Genomic DNA, 6,411 nt, shown 5'->3' on the forward strand with positions numbered 1-6,411 from the left:
TCCGCCGATATAAATGCTGCCACTGGTGGTCACCAAATGTTGTCGAAGATGGTGATAATTTGCCGCCGACGGGGTAGAAGAAGCGACTTGGTTGCGATCCACGGGCGTACCACTATCCACTGGGGAACACAGGTGCTGCTCGACGATGACGAGCGACGGCGATAATGACTGTTGCCACCCTTACTGATGCTGTTGGCTGGCCGAATATGATCGGCGATGACCACGACGACGACGACGCTGATGATTGCTGCTGCTGGGCAACAAATTTCTGCTTACCGCTCACGAACGGCAACTACAACGATGTTGCTAATTTAGCTTATCCGCGGCACGATTTGGTAGCTGAAAGATGTTTCTGCTGCTACTTAACGGGCGGACGACAATCGATGACGAGAAGATTTCGACACACGTGGCAAAGAGGTTAGCTTCGCTGATATAAGGTTGGCCAATCTGCGGCGACGATGGTGGCAGCGGGAAGATGCTTCTGCTGCTAACAGTCCGACTGAATAGCTAGTTCCGTACCGCTGGGGGACGACAATCGATGACTGGAACCGTCCGACTCACGTGGTGATGAGGTTAGCTCCGTTGCAACTTCACTATCCCGGGTTTCGGCACCAATGTTCCGGGGGTGAATCGACGAGGAATTTATCCGGACTGGCGGCGGATACTTCCCGGCGCTGTAGCTACTTTGACCGACCAAACGAAATGCAAAAAAAGCGAAGATAAAAATGGTTTTCGGACCGACGACTAATAAACGAATGTAGGAATGCGAACTTTACTCTACGATGGTTCTATTTGTTCTGTCTCATACATTGTTAACAATGATCTCCGTTGGTCTCTTGTCTGCGTGTGTGCATTTTATAGCGAAAGTGGATCAAAGTGAGTAGATGTAGGTAAGTATAATTCTGGGATGATTTGTGTTGGTTTATAATATTATAGTAAATTCTAATTTTTCTTTTCAGGCATTTAAATACAAGTTGCTGTTCTCAACACATGGCCTGACAGGATTTGTGTCAGATGGAAGTTCACTTCACCATGTCGTCTCCCGACCCAGCCGGATATCTCCGGTATAATAATCCATCTGCCCTTTGTGGAGTTGGACCATTCCCGCTGCCAGTGGAGCATCTGGTACTTGTGTCACGTTGGTCGAAACACTCTCTGTTCTCTTTGATGGCGATGCTGATAGGCATCATGCCGGACAAGACACAGATTGCATCGTATGACACCGTACGATACGCACTCGCAACTCTCAGGCACATGAGCTTGTAGGTACTCTCCAGTTTACCGCGGTACCTGTTACTACCTAGCGCTCTGGACCACACTGGCCCACCATACCTAATTATGGACGATGCCATAAACCGCTGAGCTATTGGACATCATACGAGATAGTGCTGCGATAGCCGATGAGGCCCTCTTACGTGAGACTCCCGAACGTGAGCTTGTCGTCCACCATAACCCCCAAGAGCTTCAGAGATCGCTTCGAGGTGATGGTGCAGTCTCCGACTCTGACAATCGCCTGTTGCTCCGATTTACGGTTGTTCACAACCGTGACCTCCGAGCGCATCCAGTCCTCGACCTTGCGTATACAGTGCGCGGCCGTCAACTCGACCTACTCGATAGACTCGCCGTAAACCTCCAGCGTTATGTCGTCTGCAAAGCCGACGATCACAACCCCTACAGGAAACTTGAGTTTCAACACTCCGTCGTACATGACATTCCACAACACAGGACACAGGATAGAACCTTGCGGAACTCCTGCGGTGATTGGGACGCACTTCTGACCAGCGAAGGAAAAAAATCACTTCTAGCGAATAATGAATACATATAAACCAAGCCTAAGATGCGTTGACATCGTCGTCAGTATGCGAAAAACAAAGTATCGGTGCTGGTGCACTCTCTTTGCTTTCCTCCTTATGATATATTTCTATTCATTAGTGTACACCACAACACGTGGTTCTCAATGTGCGCAACTCGGTATACGAAGTTATTCGTCTCTGTTACACAGAGCGAACAGAACTTGTTATATCCTTATTCATTTGACTCATGAATATGTTTTTTTGTGAGGAAAGGAAAGAAAATGACAGTGTATGCTCTCCTACTCTCGCTTAAACTCAAGCGCTGCCGAAGTAGTCCCTTCCCCCATACATTCCCTCTCATCGCACCGCACCTCTGCTGCTGTTCAGGCGACATGATATTCTCCTGTTGCTATCCTTTCTTCCCCTAACTACCGACAACGCAACGATCGAATCGCTTCTCAGAGCTGATGTAGTCTAGTCATGTGTTTGTTTTCTCCCAGAAACCTATGCACCATATCATCATTTCATTATGGGTTGAGAGGATTCAAGTTTAGTCGTGGCCTGTACACTTCGTGAAGTGCACATGTGATGAATAAACGACGATTGCATCATATTCGTTTCGTTCCAATCACTGCTTCTGACCCTCCTCCGTGTTGTAAACAAGTACTCGATTCTGGAAATAATTTTCCAGAATCTTGTACAGCGACACCGGTACATGGATGCTCCTGAGCGCAAGTGCTACGGAGTCCCAACTGGCGCTAATGAACGCATTCTTCACGTCGAGCGTGACGATTGCGCAATAACGTATTCTCCTTCTCTTGCGCTGGAGTGCTACCACCGCCGTCTTGGTGACGGAAGAGATGGCATCCAGCGTGGACCTGCCCTTCCGGAAGCCGAACTGGTTACTTGCCAGACCGTGTACACCCTCCGTGTACCTCACCAGTCTGTTGAGGATGATCCTCTCAAGCACCTTGCCCGCGGTGTCCAGCAGGCAGTTAGGCCTATATGCCGATGGGTCCCCTGGCGGTTTCCCAGCCTTCGGCAGTAAGACCAGTCTCCGCAAAGAGACAGTCATCCAGGCACCTCTGCATGACTGCCCTAAACAGCCCGGGGGCCGTTTGTTTCGCCAGCCTGATTGCCAGGTTAGGGATACCATCCGGTCCCGGTGCCTTGCTCACGCACAGCGAAGGTCGGCTATCGCGTCCGTCCACCAGTAAACCGGTGGCTTCCCATTCCTAGGTTGGCACGCCCTAGGCATGGTGGCGTCACACGCCCGCGATAGCATGGCAACTAGTTGGTCAGTAGTCGAGCGGAGCCAACAGCCCCCCTCGCGCTCTCTTCTCATTGCTTTATTATCCTTCTTTATTTATTAATATCAATCCGGAAAAACCAAACGTCTGGTTTCCAATTCCAGAGAAGTAATTTAGAACGACCAAGGTTTGAAGATTCTATCTTATGATATATTAAGTGGTTCTGCCACTTAATCACCTTCCGTGGGGGCTTTCTTTTAGTTACACTTTAGTTACAAATAAATCAACTTAACTGGTTGGATGCTGGAAATGAACTGACGCTCAACTTCACGTCGTTCGCATTTATTAGAATCTCTTTTGAAACAGCTGCTCGAATCCGAACAGCACTCTAATTTGGTTCCTATATATTTTAGGTAAAATTGAAGTATCGATAATCGATACTTGTATGCAACAATTGCCTCTTCGAATACCTCGGTATTGAAGTGCGATGTCTTCCACCCGCGGACGGTCAGAGTGTTGGCTCTATCTGTCACTCGCCGCCTCGCGTTGTTTTCTACACTATAGCAAACCGACTGGTGGTCGCTATTGGTGTAGCCATCGTATACCCTCCAGTTCTTGATCAGTCTTGGGCTGGAGAAAGTCACGTCAATGATCGATTCCGCACCATTTCTGCTGTATGTACTTTTGTCCCCAACGTTGGCCAGATCTAGGTTGAGCTTTGCCAAAGCCTCCAACAAGATCCGACCCCTCTGGTTCGTGAAGCGACTTTCCCACTCAACAGCCCAAGCGTTGAAGTCGCCCGCCACCACCAACGGCGTTAGGCCCGTTAGCTCCATGGATAACAGGTCGACCATCTGGGTGAACCTTTTGGTAGACCATCAGAGCATAGCAACTGCAGTAGAACACTCCGTTCACCTTGGCAACTACGTACCCTTCTTCTGAGGTTGAGACAACCTCCTGAACCGGGAACTTGCTCGTCGTACATATGGCCGTCATACTGGACTTATCCGCAACCCAGTTACCGTTTCCGGGAGGGATGCGGTAGGGGTCCGATATGATGGCAATGTCCGACAACGACTCAGTGGCTGCTCGGTGTAGCAGCTGCTGGGCCGCGAAGCAATGGTTCAGGTTCAGTTGCGTCACCCTCACGCCCGTGGTTTCGCAGCCGGCTTACCGGCTGGGCACCTGGGGCCTCCCATGAAGTGTTTGGCGTCCCGTTTCCCGGAACATACCATACACGTTTGAGACTCCCCGCAGTCCTTCGCTTTATGGCCTGCACCTCCGCAACGCCTGCACAACTGGCTCCTATCGGGCCCCTTGTAGGTCTAGGACTTATGTCCTCCCTCAAAGCACCGTAAGCAAATGTCCATTTGGTCGGAGTTAAAAATCAGGACAACTTTTTTCCGGCACAAATTTTATCTAAGCTATTTTTTTTTGAGATATCAACTAATAAAACGCGTAGTCTGGTTTTTGCACTACAACATACACCAAAACACTTATTTATTTATTCAACGTATTTCTCGGACGATTCAATTCTACAATTTTGATTCATCAGGCGTTAATAGATACCTAAAAATGTAGCACACGTAAGCTCAGCTAAATCGACTTCGGACTTCGGGATGTGGAGCCTCGAAGCGGTGAAGTGTAACCATGACTTTTTTTTATCGAAGAAAAAATGCACAGATTGGTGGGTTATGCAATTGCCAAGTTCGAATTTTCATTTGAAATCGAATGTCTTAGGAATATTTTTTTTTTCAATTTTCTTTCTGGGAGAGTCTTTTTGTTCGAAAACTTTCCGACTCCAAGCAACTCGAATAAAAAAATTAGAGACAATACCGAATCATTTAAGACATTTGGCATTAAAAAATTTTCGATATCGAAAATTTGGTGGTTTTTCGTATCGGTCAAAACAATGAAACTGATCGCTTTTAAACACGACTTCCGGAAACCTGAATTAAAAGGCTAAGGTAATCTTTTAGACCTTCACCAGGGACTTGTGATACATAAGTCTCTGTACGTGCTGAAAAAATAACGACAGCTCGAAGTCAGGTTTTTCTTATACAAATTTCACTAGAAGCTTTACCACAGACAAACAGATAAGCCTTTTGGAAGAAAAATCCACCATCCTATGACACCAGCCGCAATACCGCCTACTAAACAAAAGTATGAAACAATCGTTATTTTTCTGGACGAAGAAATCGTCATCGAAAGTCACCTCTGTTCGTCCCTGGCTTAACTGGAACCCCCCATGTCCATTTCTAGTTTCTTGATTCTGGACTTTGTCTATGTCACTTTTATCGCTGCGCCTTTTTTGCCTGCTTATTTTGCTGCCATGCATCCGTCGTTGTTTCTCTCATGGGAAACAAGGTGTCTACTATCAGCACCTCATTCTGATAAAAGAATATCGGGAAAATATACTATTTCAGACTATGAAACGGAAGGTTGCATTGCATGTCTGTCTGAAACGTCATACAATGACGCTGTAACGAATCAAGGGAGAGAGGAGAGAATCATTTATTGTTACTCAAATCCTTCGGAAAAGTTACGCGTAAATTCATCTTCTACATTGTTCTCTAATCTTTCCTATTCTCACTCTTCAATACTCTCCCACATTCATATCCATACTACAACGCAACTCATATTGAGAGTGTGTACATTTTTTTACAAAACGTTTATTTAACACGGCACAATACATAAAATGTTTAACGGAGCCAACTAAATCTTATTTCTAGGGTATAAACTAAATGTAAATTTTGTATTCTCGCTAAATCTAGAACTAAAACTAGCATGTTTTTTTTATTGGTGGTTTAGTTTGTTGGAGTTTTTAGATGGGCACAAGAGTGTGTACATGATAGTCATTTAGGTTGCTCTTTTAACCTGCCTCTCTTTTCAATATTATCAAAATTTACAGTTTTTCAAAACCCCCTCAGAAAAAAATCCTAACTACGTCACTGCACTGGATTATTTCCTTGATGAACCGGTTTTTTTTGCTGACATAAATTAAACTTTGGGTTTATCTCCTGCGCCGGGTGTTGATAACAATATTTCTAGCGTTTAAACGGTTTGTTTAATTGGTATAGTGTCTTCGGGAAGGTTGTTGATAGAAAATTTATCCTTTTAAAAAAATATACACTGCAATTTTTTGTTCAAATAGCTACGCGGCCGGCTATGAGCCCAACTGTAATATCCCTCACCAACATCTTTGTGGGCGCGATTCAAGTCTTGTGGGTTTTTACTGTCAATACGTGCTTTTGAAAATTGTAATTTTTTGTCAATCACATTAAAATTTCTTTTGCTACCGTTTGCAATTTAATGAAAGAAAAATATTTAATTTTGACTCAAATGCAGTAAACGTTGAGGAAAGGTTG

This window comes from Wyeomyia smithii, chromosome 1 (genome assembly GCF_029784165.1).
Source record: "Wyeomyia smithii strain HCP4-BCI-WySm-NY-G18 chromosome 1, ASM2978416v1, whole genome shotgun sequence".
NCBI lineage: Eukaryota > Metazoa > Arthropoda > Insecta > Diptera > Culicidae > Wyeomyia > Wyeomyia smithii.